Here is a 15872-nt window from a genome sequence, read left to right as displayed (position 1 = left end):
AACAGTGTCCCTGCCTAAGGCAGGGGATTGGAACTAGATGATCTTAAATGTCCCTTCCAATCTGAACCATTCTATGATTCTATGATATTATCATATAGACTTAATCTTGCAAAATTCCGTAAATTCTTTTGGATGAAAGTGATATGAAATTCACATCCTCATATAGGGAAAACTACAGCTAGAAAAGCATTCACCTCCAAGCAAAGATGCTTTCATTTCCATAGAGCAGACATCACTGGCGCCTTATAGAGGAGTGCTTTTGGGAACCGTGTCAGTAAACCTAACAAAAGGCAAAACAGTATTATAAGTACACTAGGTCTTCTGAGGCAGATCAGATCACCACAGGCAGCAAATTTCTGAGCAGGATGATGTGATTTTATGGTTTAGTTTATCTTGTCTTTTGCAGAAACTACAGGCAAAGAAGAGAGGAAGAGAAAAAAGTCTAGTTTTTAAATTCAGGTTAGGCACTTGGTAAATACAAAATCTTCCGTGATAGCTATGTCCATGCTCATTTAGCAAAATTTAAGTCAGAGGAGGTACACTAATTTATACTGTCTCTGAATTTAGCCTATAATTCTGTCTTCTTTGGTTCAGTTTTTCTCATGGTTCTTAGGCATGCAACTGAGATTTATTTGCAACATTTAATGAAACCATGGGTGGAGATCTCAGTGAAGAGAAGAAATGGGGAAAAAAAATAATTCAATTTTTCCCAGTTTATTCACCAATCATCTCAAGCATTAGATGGCCTTTTAGGATCGGCATTTGGTAAATCCCTGACCACCTCAAATAAAACCCACAAATTCTGCTTTGTTCAGATCACAAGATTTTCTCTTGTTTTCAACATTTAAGAATCTACTCAGCTGACAATGGTCTACCCAAAAGGCAGTATAGGAAACTTTATTCCTTGTAAAATGCAATAAATCCTTGAAATAATTATGTCTGACTGATTATAATTGGAAACAAACTAAGAAACAACAACAACAACAACAAAAAAACACACAATGACAAACAATAAACTTGCCATCATTAACTTCTTAGAAACATTTTCGCCTTTCTGTATATGTTTATTGTGCCCTCTATTTGGCCAATTCTGTATAACAATAATTTTACCAGTTTAGCTTGTTATTACCTAAGGGGCTGAAGTTACTGAATGGTTTCCCATTTTTTGTCACCTACAATCGCTTGAATATTCAGACCCTTCAAAATCTAAAATAGGCTTTACTTAAGAAAAAAAAGTACCTTGTTGCAAAAACGATGGACACACCATCAATTTACAATGCCTACCTTTCAATGATTTTCCAAAGGACATTGTAATATGAGTATTTCTATTTTTCAGTCTTCAGAACAAAATTGCAGGTTGCTGGAAAATCTTCCCTTCTGTTCATTATTGTTTGGCATCCAGCTCAGCTCTGAAGTGTTAGCCCTTGCACTGCTTGAGAAACATGAGGATTCAGGGGACTGAAATGATACTGAGATGGCTATGGAACTGGGAACACTTGTTCCAAATCAAACAGTGGCAGAAAATATTCCCTCCTCAATTCACTGCTTCATCAGAGAATACTTCACAATATTTCTGACCAAAACTTTAAACTTGGAACAGTACTTCTATAAATGTATTTCTGCTCCTTTGATGTGACAGAAGAGCTGGTAAGAACATTGGACTCATTCTGGAATTTAAAGCTTTGCTCTTTCCTCCTACGGAATCAGGCAGGAACAAAGGACCTCCTGGCATCCCTTTTCTGCCCCTTCATTTATATCATGCATCTGTACAGGTTTGCTACACTTGAATACATCTGTAAGGATACCTCATGACCCTATGTTTGGACTGCAGAGTCTATGCTGGCATTGCAGCCATTTCTCAGTAGCAGACAAAATAACAATACTGAACCTCTGAGTTCTACTGAACCCTTAACCTCAGACCACACACAGATTCCACAGTGTCCGGCAGCCTCAGCAGGTCAATAGTGATGTAGCAGGCAGGTGTCCTTTGCAGTATGTCAGATTAAGTCTGCTCAGTCTTTTGGTGATTTTGCTGTGATGTGTTCCATTCTTTATGCATTTAATCCACCAAACCAATGGTGACTAGCACTTCTGAATCCCCTTTAACTGTTTGCCTGCTCATTTAGTCTACTGGCTTTATTTTTAAGTGCTCCCTAGGCCTAGAAGTTTGGTGAGCTTTTCTGAACAAAATAAATAAAAAAACAAGCTGTTTTTCCAGGTGGGTTTTCCCAGTCTCTCACAGCTCTCATTAGAGTAAAGTTTTTTACAGTTACATCTGTGCAAACACTGAAAACAAATACAGTATAATGGCACAGAGCTGAAGCAAGTTAAGTGCACCTCTCCACCTGCCAAGACCCAGATGTGGGATATAACATAGCACAAAGACCTCAAATACTGGGACACAATAAAATTATTGCTACAGAAGTCTTCAGTACTATGATAGTTTAATTTCTTGAAGCATAATGTTTTCTGCAGCTACTGTTTCACCCTTCCTGCTGTAAGCAGTTTTACGGCACTAGGCATGAAGTAAGATTTATAATGTTGCTTCAACCAGAAATGAGCAAAATGTTTGCCTGCAATGAAGAATGGCCATCATTAAGAGAGACCATAAAGAGAGATGCTGGTGTCTATTGCCAGAGATAGGTAAGCCATGCAAATTTCAGCAGAACTTACTGTCACACAGAATTTGGATCTGTATTAAGAGAGAAAAGAAAAAAAACTGGTTTTGGATTTTTTAACACTTCTGCTAAATACCCAAATGACTGAGGAACTCACACATTGAGTTTCTCTCTCTTCATTAGTCCTCTCACTTTTTACCAGATGATGTTACTTGGTACATAAAGGCAGTGAACAATAAGCTGTTGCTTAAGAAGAGTGATTTCCTATTAGCAATAGGACTAGTGGGAATGGACCCAAGTTGCACCAGTGGAGATTCAGGTTGGAAGTTACAAAAATTTTATTCTCTGAAAGAATGGTCAGGCACTGGAATGGGCTGCCCAGGGATGTGGTGGAGTCACCATCAAGAAGAAATATTTAGATGTTGTACCAAAGGACATGGTTTAGTGAGGAAATAGTGGTGGTAGTTGGACAAGTGGGACTGGATGGTCTTAGACATCTTTTCCCAATCTTAGTGATTCTGTGATACTCATAACTATTAGACAGAACATAAAGGACCATTATCTAGTGAAAGCCAAGAAAGCTTCTGAGATGTAGTTCACCACACCAGATTGGGTCAAAGTTCCATTGAATCCAGTGTGTGAGCTGTAATAATAAAATGTGCAATGCTCCCTCAAATACATTCTCTCCTTTTTATGAAGACAGCCATTTAAATAGCCTTTTTTAAAGTCCATCTATGAGTCATATGACATACTTTGGATATGAGCTCTGCAATCTAATTGACTTATGAAAGATATAAAGCCTTTTGCTTTACTGCATGACATGACTGGGTTCCCCTTGACTTTTTATTAGAGAAACTCTTAGTAGTTGTTCCCAGTTTGACATCTGTGACTTTGCAGACTTGCCTTCAATCTTTCCTTTTCTAAACGAAAGGAATTTAACTCTAATCCCTTCTTATAAAGGAAGCCTTTCTCTGTTCTTCCAATTACCCTTTTCACACTCCCCTTCTACTGTAGCCTTTGGATATACAAAGGATCAGAAACACATGCTGATCTTGTGGGACACACCAGGCATTCACAATATCATAAAGATCTTCCTGTTTTGTGCTTGATTCCTTTTCCAATAACATCTAAAAATCTATTTGTTTTTTTTATTGCTTCTCAATTTTAAGCTGCCATTATTGTACTCACAGAGAGTCAAGACCTCTGAATGGTAGTGGCTAATTTAGAGATCATCACTGTGTATGTGCATTTGACATCTATGGATATTGTATTTGCTACATTAATCTTGGTCCCCTTTTGTAGCTCTTTATAGATATCTTCACTACTAAGAATAATTTTGCACCATCTGCAACTTTACCACCCCTTTTTTCTGGATTATTAATAATTTGGGCAGCACAAGTTTAGAGCAACTATCAGCACAGAGAATTAATCTGCTATGCTTTGTGATCCTCAGCTGCTCTTTTCACACTGGAGTCATTTCTTAGTTGATTCAAGGGCTTTCTTCTTTGCTATGTAAAACATCCTTGTAGTTGCTGTTAAGGTTGTATCGAGTTCTCTGTCATTCCTTTTTCTTTCCTTACTAGAGCTTAAACTTACAGTGCTAGAATTTCTAGAGTTCCTTGCTTGGAAATGTATCCAGAAAGTTGTTTCCTGCAAACTGAAGAACACTTCAGTTCATCATCCTTCCTATTCTATTGAGTCTTCACCTCATTCTTTTCCAGTTCTTCTGAACAATGTCTGTCATCGTGCACATATATTTGATTCTAAGTGAACACTTTTATATTCAGTAATTCTGAAATTCAGGGAATCTGCAGTGCAATAGGAAAACAATTGGTTTGTAAAATTACAAAATTATAGTAATACATAATACAGGACAGAATAATAAGTTACTGCAATAAGCAACTACCCTTTAAATGTTACCAACATCTGGAGTAATTAGGATGAGTGGAAAAGGGCAAATGAAATCCATAAATTCCTTAAATTTACCTTCTCACAACACAGACACTCCACATCTGCCAAATAAGGAGGAGTAATAATGCCAGGTACCCTTGGATTTCTGCTTTGTTTGTTCAAACATTTACTACAAGAGTTATCATGGGAGAATAATTTGTTGGTCTAGAAAGAGTAAAATACCATGCTTAATAGAAATTATTTGAAATTCCAGAGTCATCCTTCTTCTGTTAGGTTGCAGCAGTTGAAAGAATTGGACAAGAAAGTTGTTGAGATTTCAAGAGTAAGGATTTGCTATCTGTTATGTTACATCAGTCTTGAGATCTTTTTAGGAGAATGTATTTATCAAACAGTAATGTAGGTTTCAATCATGTCTGTCATTGGAGGATAGCAGAAATTGATGAAATATGAAAAGAAATGTGGGAAGGCTATAGAATAGGCCTTCACATAAACACTGATGTGTCCAAGTTACCTGGCTTTTCAGTTTTCCCCAGCAGCTGACCTACTATGTTATTTGGCTGTTTTTCCTATTCTCATCTGTGAATCTTTTGTTTTTCCATCTGAATCAAGTTTTATATATGATTAAACACATCCAGTTAATAAGGACATATTCCACAAATAACCAACAGGTACAACAAAAGTTAATCAGGGAAGAATGTACCACTAGACATACATTAAAAAATGGCCTTATATTAGTGGGTAACATGCAGCCAGACAAACATACCCCCCCAACATAAAAAAAAAAAAAAAAAAAAAAAAAAGCAAAAAAGACCCAACAAAGAATCAATTAAGTCATTTTGATCCTAAAGTTTTGTAGCTTCCCCACTGACTTCAACTCTTCTTGTGTTTGATATTGCCTGTCTGCAAACCATGACTTGTGCCTTACCTTAAACAAATGTGGACAGTTATCAGCAGTAATTCTATTGCTTGTTTTGATGGCAGCTTCAGAGGCTGTTTATCCTCCCACTGAAGAAAAACACAAGACTAATGATCATTTATTTGTCTACATCTTCCCTGTGAAGTTAGAGACTGAGTCTTCCCTTCAGCCTTGGTACTGCACATAGGAATCTTTAGATGGTCCTGTATTGACATCATTTAGAAAACAAAACCTTTCTGTTTCAGTTTTTCTGTCTAGCATTTTTCTCAATCCAACATTTGTGAATATGAATTTATAAAAAATTGAGCTACTATTCGGACTTTATTGGCATAGGTATAAGGGTTGTATGATCTCACACATTTCAGAGGTCTGCAGTGACTGATGGCTACACCTGAGATTTGTCTTCCTTGGCTCCTTTGGTGGTCAACAGGGAGGAGAATGTATCTTGCTTTAGATACCTACTTTATGATGGAATGAATTGCACTTGACATTTCTCTGCTGTTAACAAAGTGGTCAAGGCAAATAACTCATATGTACTTTTTTTCTAAAAAGATATCATTATTTGGTCAGATGAAAACCACCTACAATGCTGTCAATTTTTCCTACCTGTAAAATGTTATTAACAAAAATAGTTGAAGTAGAACATGCAGTACCAGAAAATCTGTTCTTTTACCTCTAACTCACTTACTTGAATACAGAGTAGGAGTGTTCACTGTCTGACAGCTGTTCAGTGACCTATGTGACATGCTCTGAGTCTTCAGAATTTGGTTTTGTAAAGTCCTAAAAATAACCTCCTTTTTGCCATCCACCTGTTCTGTTCCCACTACCTGTACACTTGGGGTATTTGTTCAGGCATGTTAAATGCACTCGCCTGTGCCTCTTTGAAAACAATCTCGTTAGGTAATTATTATGCCAAACACAAGAGTAAGGGGAAGAATATAGATTTACCAGATCTTGACAGCAAACTCATTGTCTGGAGCTAGTACTAACCAGCAACATACCAGACAGAGTATCAGGAGACAGGGACTTCCTAAATACGGATTTACAGTCAAGTCCTCTACTGCCTTTATATCATTTTTCAATGCCAACTAAGACCTTTGTCCTAATTGTCAAAATAATTCATGTTTTAACTCCCAGTTGCATCGGATTTGCATCCATGAATCCTGCTGACAGCTACATTCTTTGGAGACTGCGCTGACCACAAAACTGAGTGTGAAGCTGGGGATGCAGCATTCTCTGTTCAGGGCAACTGGCTGAGGAACAACAGTCCAGAGGAAAACAGCTTTAGGAAATGTTGAAAAAGCCATTTTGGCCCCAGAAAATGCAACAAACAATTTGAACACCTTTCTCCATCTCAAATTCTTATCTGAGAAAGCCATACCCCAACAGAGCTTTGGCCTTTAATGTACTGGAGACTCCCTGAATTCCTCTGTGCACTTTGGAATTGCAAATGCCTCCGTACAGTGCCAGGGCTGCTGGCAGCAATATAAGACACAGATATATATGGAAGAAATAATGTGCTTCCCACATCTAAAACAATTGAGTGTGCAGGTGAAGAAGAGGTGATGGGAGATGGAGGCACGATCTGGGCAAGCTGGTCAGCTATTTTCATTCCCTACGCCAAGGAACAGGCCTGCCCCTGACACTTCAGATTACTTGGGGAAAAGATAGTCCTGCTGCCTGTTGAAGAGGTTTACATTATCCTCTGCTCAATTTCCAGGGGAACTCACTGTGTGCCTGGCAGGACTAGAAGCCAGTAAAATGATTAAAAATGCAGCTTTCCTTAAAACATTCATGCAAAATCTGCATCTACCTAGTTGAATGCCTAAATTACTTTGACTTTCTGAGGGTTATATAACTATACATTTCCATATACAAAACAATTTTAAGGAGATTACCTGGGAAAGCTGGCTAACCAGAGCACCCCAGAAAGAGGCATTAACACATAAGTAGCTTTTTTGGTATAACTGGGGAGCAAAGCTGTATAGAGTTACTCAATCCAATGATACTGGCAAAATTAGGAGATGCTTGCAGTGGTATTTTAAAATGCTTTGATTACAAAATCATAATGTGACAAAAGTGTTCTAAATCCATGGTACTCGCTCATGTTGCTCTGATAGGAACATCTCAGGGAACCCACAAAAGCTGTTTGTTGTACATCATGACACTTCACAGGCAGACACAGTAAGATCATTTTTCTTAAGAGTGCAACATCAATTTATATATACAAAAAAATCTCTAAAATACCATTGCTGGTGTTGCTGCCTCCACCAAGTATTCCTAAAGGCTTTAGTTAGCACAAAGAAGCACCACTGAGAGGGCTGATGCCCCAGAGCAAAGGTAGGAAGGAGGAGCTGGCTGGTGAAAGAAACCCAGAAATCTATGTAATAAAAATGTTTCCATAACTTTAAGATAATAATGATGCTGTTCATCAGGCATTCTAGCCAATAGCTCATGTTCTGTCCCACTGTACCATGCACTTGCATCCCACTGGTAATGACTTGTTCTTTGAATTGCAATTAACCTATTTAAGACCAATTAAGAAACAGATCTTGAATAGGCCTGCAGTATTACAGCTCAGTACTCACAGAAGATGACAATGATGTTTTAATTAAATATGGGAGCAAAAGGTCTCAAACTGAAGCTTACAGCTAACTAAGCAGCAGTCATTTGGTTACTGAACAGGCAAGGAGCTTTATGGTCTCCTTCCACATGGTTCAGCCTCCACAGATCTCAAGTTTGCTTAAGGCTAAATAGTTTTCCTAATCTATTATTGCACAGAAGAAGTCCCTCCCACCCCCATTTTCAAAATAGCAGTTTGGTTCGTTTTAAATAACTGTGATTATCCTTTGGTTTTTTTTCAGGGTGAGAGTATTGCTGATAAAGTGATTTCATTTAGGCAAATTAACTCTGTTAGTTACATGAAAGATTGAACACTGTTATCTTATGCTGGTATGCAGAGAGTCTCATAAGTGCAAAATGCACATCAAGGGCCAATTTCACATGAAAAACTCCTGATAGTATAGGAGCTGGTTAATATTTCTGAATTATTAAGTCTGACAGCATAATCATGCTTTTTTGTTGTTTAGGCTGTTGATACCAGATGTTTAATGCACGGTAAAATGCGATAGTATAATAGGAAGCACTTTAAGGAAGTGCAATTTTGGAAAATGAAGAAACTACTCAGGGTAATTTAAAGCATAAAAACAGATGTTGGAACCTGGAGCTGGTTTCTTTTCAAATCAAATGGAAGCCTTCCCTGAAAAACCTGTAGACATTCACTACTATTTGATCCCCTTTTCTTATTGCAGACCTGGCTGGCATTGCTATGGCCAGTTTTGACCAAGAAATCATTTTGAAGTGCCAAGCCATGCTGTAATATGGTGTTCAGTACTACACTTTGGCCATAGGCACTGCAAATGGGAAGTAAGGTTTCCTTGCACAGTGCCATGGTCCTTGTTCTACCTCTGCTGCTTGTTTCAGCACATGGTGATCACAGGGCTGAACTGAAAGCTATACTGCAGTTCTCTTCCTGTTGTTGTTTTAAGTACTCTAAGTATTACATGTACTTAAGGAAAATTAGATTAGAATAGAGATGTGATACCAAGTCAGACAATGTGATCCGTTTGTTAACTAGTATAAATTCATTTTATTAAAATATACTGTACAATGTGAAAAACAGTATCTATTATCATCTTATTTCTTTTAAAGGTATATTTGATAATCTATATATAGTTAAAGGCAATGAATTGCAATAGAACACTACTTATGTATGAGAGCAACAGATAATAATGAACGCCAATCAGTATTTTGGGACTGCTGAGTCTAATCATGCTTCCCTTCTCCTTGCTGCTTCTTTTGGCACCAGATGTTTAAAACACAACAAAACAGAACCTTAATGTTCTCTGTAATTAATGGGTGAAAGCACAGAAGTATATATAGGCAGGTTGCGTTTCTATTAAGATGTTGCCACACAATTCATGAGTGAAAACAGATGTTCTTTTAAGCAATTTTCACTTGGTGTGCCTGGAATTCCCCTTGAGAAGTGAGAAGCTGTGGGAATTTTCCAAGACAAAAATGAGTGAATATCTTGTACTTAAAAAATAATTGTTAACAGTAAGAAATTCTACATAGCAGGATACAGGAAGCTTTGTAACAGTAAGAGCCATTCCTGTTTGATGTTACATTTCCTTGTGTGCTGCAAAAAATCCAGGTCTTAGGCAACAACTTCTCAACTCAACTGAAGAGCAAAGAGAAGCTTGCCTACAGAAGAAGATTAAGTGTCTACTGATCTCTGACTGTTTAACACATGGATGTCATCTTTTTAATTTTTTCTTGTTTGGTTTCTTTTTTTCTTTCATAAATTGGCTGTTTCTCATTGCCACAAGTAAGCTCTGTCAGGTACTTCGACACCCATCTGCACATAACTGGTATTTCAGCTATCTTCAGTGGGTCTGGTTTTGAGAGAAATGCTGCTTAGAGTTTTCTGATGACCATAATTTTTAAGATATTGCAATACTCTCACCAAAAGAAAGCACTCAGGCCTTATTCAAGTGACATTTAGGTCATTGGCTTATGCCATAGTGAATTACCTCTTCCCAGAACTTTGCAAAAATTGTTTTGTTTGCTTTGTTTTTTAGCTCAAACATCCTTCACAATTAAATAAATTATCTCCCTCCCATGAAAAACTCTTACAGAACTGGAAGCCACATGGGTGGAAGCCAGGTTCAAGTAGGAACTTGGGAATCAAACGTTCAGTCAACTTCTTGCACCTTTGCCATTTATCTCACATCAGCTGAAGTTCAATAGCCATCCCCAAACCATGGCAAGAGAGATGTTAGAGGCATAGTTTATACACAGTAACATTCCTCTTGCCTCTGGTCTTCAAATCCTGTGCATAGATCTCTCAAACACAATTTGAACGATTCATAAATAGTTAATTAAATTATTCCAGAGGGTATCATTTTCTAAAGGGGATATGAACTTCTTTTAACTTGTCTGCTGACCACCGTCAAAAGTTGTTAACAAAGGCTGCTGCTGTGTGGTCCAGAGTGACAGGCAGGACAACGGGAACATACCAACTGCTACTTGTTCAGCATTGATTTGCATGGCAAAACAAAGATTCAGAATCATTTCAAATTAAAATAAGCTTCCCTAATCTTCCACTGCACAATCTGCTAATATTTCTTGTAAACAGATGTGTAGTAGACAGCTGTTTTGTTTAACAACCAACTGAGAAAACCAGGCTCCTGCATGTAGTAAATAAACAGATGAAATGTTAGATTTAGAATTACTTCTTTCAGAAATAGTAGCCGGAAAACTCTGGCTGGGGCACAACTAGCATTTCTCTTCTTAGCAATTTACATTCCTCTTCCAGAAAACAGGGAAGCTCCCCTGTTGCCAGCACATGCTTGAAAAGCATAAGCCATCTCTAGTCTGAACATCATTAGTTTAGCTTATACAAGCTTGGGTTTTTTAGAAAATCAAATCAAGCCTGGGGACCTTTGGTGCAAAATTACTGCTTGAAATCATGGATTACGATAGGAAGTACAAATAATTGTATCCTTATTTGAACCAAGTGCACCACCACTCAAAATCCTACTGACTCATCACAGGATTTCAAGTTTGTCTTGCTTCCAGTCACTGATCTTCTGGGACTTTTAGCTGATATATTTGAGAAGCTCCTTTTTTTACCCTCTTTGGGGGAAAAATATTAAAGAAACCATCTGTATGTTTTTGCGGTTTTGACATTTTCTGCCATCATCTTTAGTGACCCCGGATGGGTAAAATGTCTGAAACATCATTCCACTATGCCTCCATATGGCGGAGATTAAAAATGAATACAGCTACAGCACATCTGTCAGAAGTAGCTTATTATTTAATGAGGAAACAGAACTCCAAGAAAAAATATATATATATTTGTATCCTGTTTTACAATACAGACTTATTTCTCCTGGCAGACTGGTCAACTGGGTATTGTTCTCATTGAGACTTACAGCTCCCAAAGCATCAAATAATTACTTGCGGTACACAAAAAAATGAGGAAATAAATATTATCTGAGATTTGCTCACATACAGATATGTATATTTATTTGTATAATATAGTAACTACTTGATAGAAGAAAAATTCCAACTGCAAAGTTCAGAATTGCTGGAAACAATCCATACAGTGTTTCTGTGTTAGAAGTATTCTTGAAAAGCATAGATTTTTCTTTAATTGTGTTTCTCTTTTTAAGAAAAATAAAACAATGAAAATAATAAAGATATTAAAAATGCATACAGTATGTTCAGTTCAAATCAATGGATTATAATAGAAACCCCCTCAGGAGGAAGGAACACTGAAGATATTTACCCTGAAACTGAAGTCAAGATGATTCCTTTGCTTGGAGAAGCACGTCAATGTAACAGAAGTGTTCTCTGTAGCTTCCCTAACCCCAGCTGTAATTTTCAAGGGTATGGATGACTCTGATGATAAGCTAGGCTGGCTTTGCAGAGCACTTTGTTCATTTCCCCAAAGACCTGCTGCTTGAGGACTTGGTGTCAAGATAGCTTACCTTGCTTTGCTTGCTATGCCCTGGGAGACTGAAAGAACTCCTGCTCCCAACAGATTTCATAAGAGATGTGTTTTTTAAAAGTCTGTTTAAAGTCAGGTGTTTTTGTCTGTTTCCCTGAGAGAGGACTGCTCATGACAGTATTTATTCATTTCCAGAAGGTTTAGGTCAATATGCCTAACTGTATTGATTATACGGACAGAGAAGTCAGTTCCTGATCTCAGATGTGCTGGAGTAAAGTAAATTAAATCGCTCTAAATTTAAACTAGAGTAAAAAAATTCAGGATACAGCTCACTGTTTGCTGCATGTAAGCTAGTCTTCTCATATTTGCTCCAGGGGATATAATATTGGGATCTTAAGGGTTCTTCATTGTCATTGTCATAATCTGTGCATTACCTACTCACTTGTGCTCTTTTGTTATGTTATTGTTGCCGTGCTTTTCATATGGGCATGGTCACAAACACCATGAAGAAAAATGTTCACAGAGATCATGAGATGGATTAAGCTTCTGCAGTGGTTTTAAAGGTTTTTAGAAATTAGTATGCCCAAGGATCACTCATGCTAACACAAATGTAGGCAGCATTTGTTTAGAAACAGATAGCTAAAATGTCAATCCACTGTGACAAATTCCCTTTTCTTTAAGAGTTCTTAAATTTGACGATGAATCTCTTTCCCCCAGAAAACAGAACAAAACAAAAGAAAACATGTTTGTTGGTTAAACGTGGAATTATTGAGGTGAGAGTGCTTGTGTCAAATATGCTGCCAGGAGGAGGAAGCCATGCTACAAATGGCAGGTGAAACAAGTAAGAAAAGAAGTTGTCAAACGCAGATTTTGAATACATTATTAATCCAGAAGAAATGATCAGCTGAGATGAAACAATACAACAAAGGGATTGAACGAGATATTTATCTCATGCTCACTGAGGAACAAAGGTGGTAGAAAAACAAGAAAAAGGAAGAGAGCAAAAATCGGAATGCGAATTTCTGTGAGTCCTGCTGGCAGTCAGCCAGGGTGGGGCTTGAATCCCTATTAAGATACCTTAAATTTAGGCTTATTTTGTTGGTGACTAGATGAGCTGTAGGTGTCCAGCTTCACTTGATGCTCAATGGAGAGCCACACTGTGTGTGGCCCAGAGCTAATCACTGAAATTCCTGTCCATTTGAGGGTAACGGTCCCCACTGACTATAATGAGAGTTTAAGTGCCTGCCTCATTTGTAGATGCCTAAATCTTCATATTTGCACATTAAAACACAAGTGTCCTAATCTGGAATATATATGCTACATTGCATTGGTAGTGATGTGACAGGAGGCAAGTAGAATGCCTACTTCATGGCAGCTGATGCCCAGAGAGCACAACCTGAGTTAACCAGAGAAAAATGGTAGATGGAGAAGGTTGCTACCTTGAAACTGGCAGAAAGCATGTAGAAAATGTGCCTTTCCTTACTGCCCCTCAAGTGAGAGTGCAGTGAACAAACTGAGAGGCAAATCAGATGAAGTTGCAGAAGCTAAGGAAGTTGAAAATGATATCAAAATGCTCATGTACAGATTTAATGTGGTTTCAGTTTACAGGTACAGATATATTCCAGTTCTTCAATATATACGATCAAGTTAACCATTACAAGTATTTGTACTGCTTGATATCTGGGAAAAAGAATACAAACACCCAAATGTTATTTTATTAGAGTAGAACAAGAACATGAATATGATGTGACTTATAAATCCTAGTGCCATTTCTGCATGTTATTTCTCATTTGCAGTAGGCCCTATGAGAATAAGGAAATGCTACACATTCAAAGGTTGATGATAAACAGGGAGGATTGTCCTCAAGGTTCTTCATTAGTGAAGAATACATCACATTTCCAGATAGCACTTTTACTGAACATGCTAGGCCATCTGCTCATGAGGCTGCTGGTTTCATTTCAGACACAACTGGCTTCAGCCCATCTCTAGCAGTCAATAAAAAGAAAGTTTCTAAAAAATGAATTACTGTCCCAAAACACAAATCACTTTTTGCAAATGTTGCGGTAAAGTTTCAGAGTAATGCAAAGTGGGCTGCCATATGGGCGAATCTCTGTGGGGAGGGAGATGTTCCCACTGTAGATCTCTGAGGCCATGTATATTTTCATTTTAATATACAAATATTTGAATCTGTATTCATTCTTATTTTTTAATGAAAGCTTTTGTTCCTGCTAGCTTAAATGCCCACCTTTAACAATTGTTTTTCTTTTTCAAACAGAACGCTAACATCAGTAATCCTTAGAATGCAGAAAAAGGGGCAAATATTTCATTCTGATTGGAAGAAATTTATGGAAAATTTCTTGTGTAGCCTCTCACCTGAATCAAGACTGACATCAATGTGTGACCAAGTCAGGAAAGACATTTTTCAGCCAGTTGCTGAAAATCTCCAAGGCTGGACCACAGTTTGCATTTATCATCGGCTTTTATTAAAACAGTATAATGCAGAGGGCTCAAAGATCCATTCAAGTGTCACACAAACTTCATCAGCAAAAGTCAGGCAAAACCAGAAGGGACACAGTTTCTGTGTGCACAAGTCAAACAACAGTCTTCAGAATTCAGCATTTTATTATGAATCCTGCATATACAAGAGCTTACATCTTTTCCATCTTCCCAAGCAATATCAGAAGGGCAAACAGCGACAACTGACTAGCTACTAGTGTTAGTTCCTATATTTCAAAATGCTATACATGAAAAAGAGAGACTGATGGACAGAACAGTTACTTGGAATCAATAACCTGCTTGTCACACAAAAGACAGAAAGAAACTGCTGAATCTATTACTGCTGAGTCACGTCAGTAGCATGTTTTAAGGAAGAAGTTTCCAGCATTCTTGGGTAGACTAAACACTTCCTTTATTAAGCTTACAACAGAAATTTCACAGAGATAATTTAAAGTTTCTATATAATAATCTCTACATAATTAAAAATTGCATATGTGGTTTATCAATGGCCTCTTGACAATGGAAAAGCAGGTGTTTTGTTGGCATTTTAAGATCAGGATGGTCTTTGAATTTGAAATTCTCACTTGATGAAACAACCTGCTGGCTGCCAAGTTCCAACTCTAAGAGCCTTTTGGCAAGGGAGAGGTGCAGCGGGGGCTGTCTTCTGGAGAAAACTTGGTTGTTCTGATTAGGTAATATGAACTCTGGTGCCATGTCTTGTTGAACCTGTAATAGCTTTAAGTTATGTGCAACCTGGGCTAGGCATCTTTACGGTGTTATAATATCAAATAAATTAGCGAACTCCTCTGTCTAGGATAAATCATAGAATCATAGAATCACAGAATCACCATGGTTGGAAAAGACCTCCAAGATCACCCAGTCCAACCATCCACTGATCACCAATACTTCTCTCTAAATCATGTCCCTAAACATAGCGTCTAAATGTTCCTTGAACACCTCCAGGGTTGGTGACTCCATCACCACCCTGGGCAGCCCATCCCATTGCCTGACCAATCTTTTGGAAAAGTAGTATTTCCTAATGTCCAGGAAAGAATGAAGAATTGAAGCCCTTGATTGCTGGGTGAAGGGATGAGTTAACAGGAAAATATATACAGGTAACATGTTGGGACTTGGCCTTCACAGCTGCTCAGCACTGTTAACTCCTATTAATGAAATTAGGGCATACAATACTATAGCTATATCACATTCCAAATGAATATAAAAGTGCTTTTTAAACACATATAAGTTGTACCACTGAGTCTAAGACAAATGGTGAACTTTTTATTCAGCCTATGATGAAAAGTCTGAGAGACTGATTTTGTGAATTTTATGAGATGGTGAGGTGCTGGAACAGGCTGCCCAGAGAGGTTGTGGATGCCTTGTCCACCCCTGGATGTGTTCAAGATCAGGTTGGATG

The sequence above is a fragment of the Coturnix japonica genome, chromosome 2 (genome assembly GCF_001577835.2).
Source record: "Coturnix japonica isolate 7356 chromosome 2, Coturnix japonica 2.1, whole genome shotgun sequence".
Classification (NCBI taxonomy): domain Eukaryota; kingdom Metazoa; phylum Chordata; class Aves; order Galliformes; family Phasianidae; genus Coturnix; species Coturnix japonica.
The sequence above is the reverse complement of the archived record's forward strand: the minus strand, read 5'-3'. Positions refer to the sequence as shown.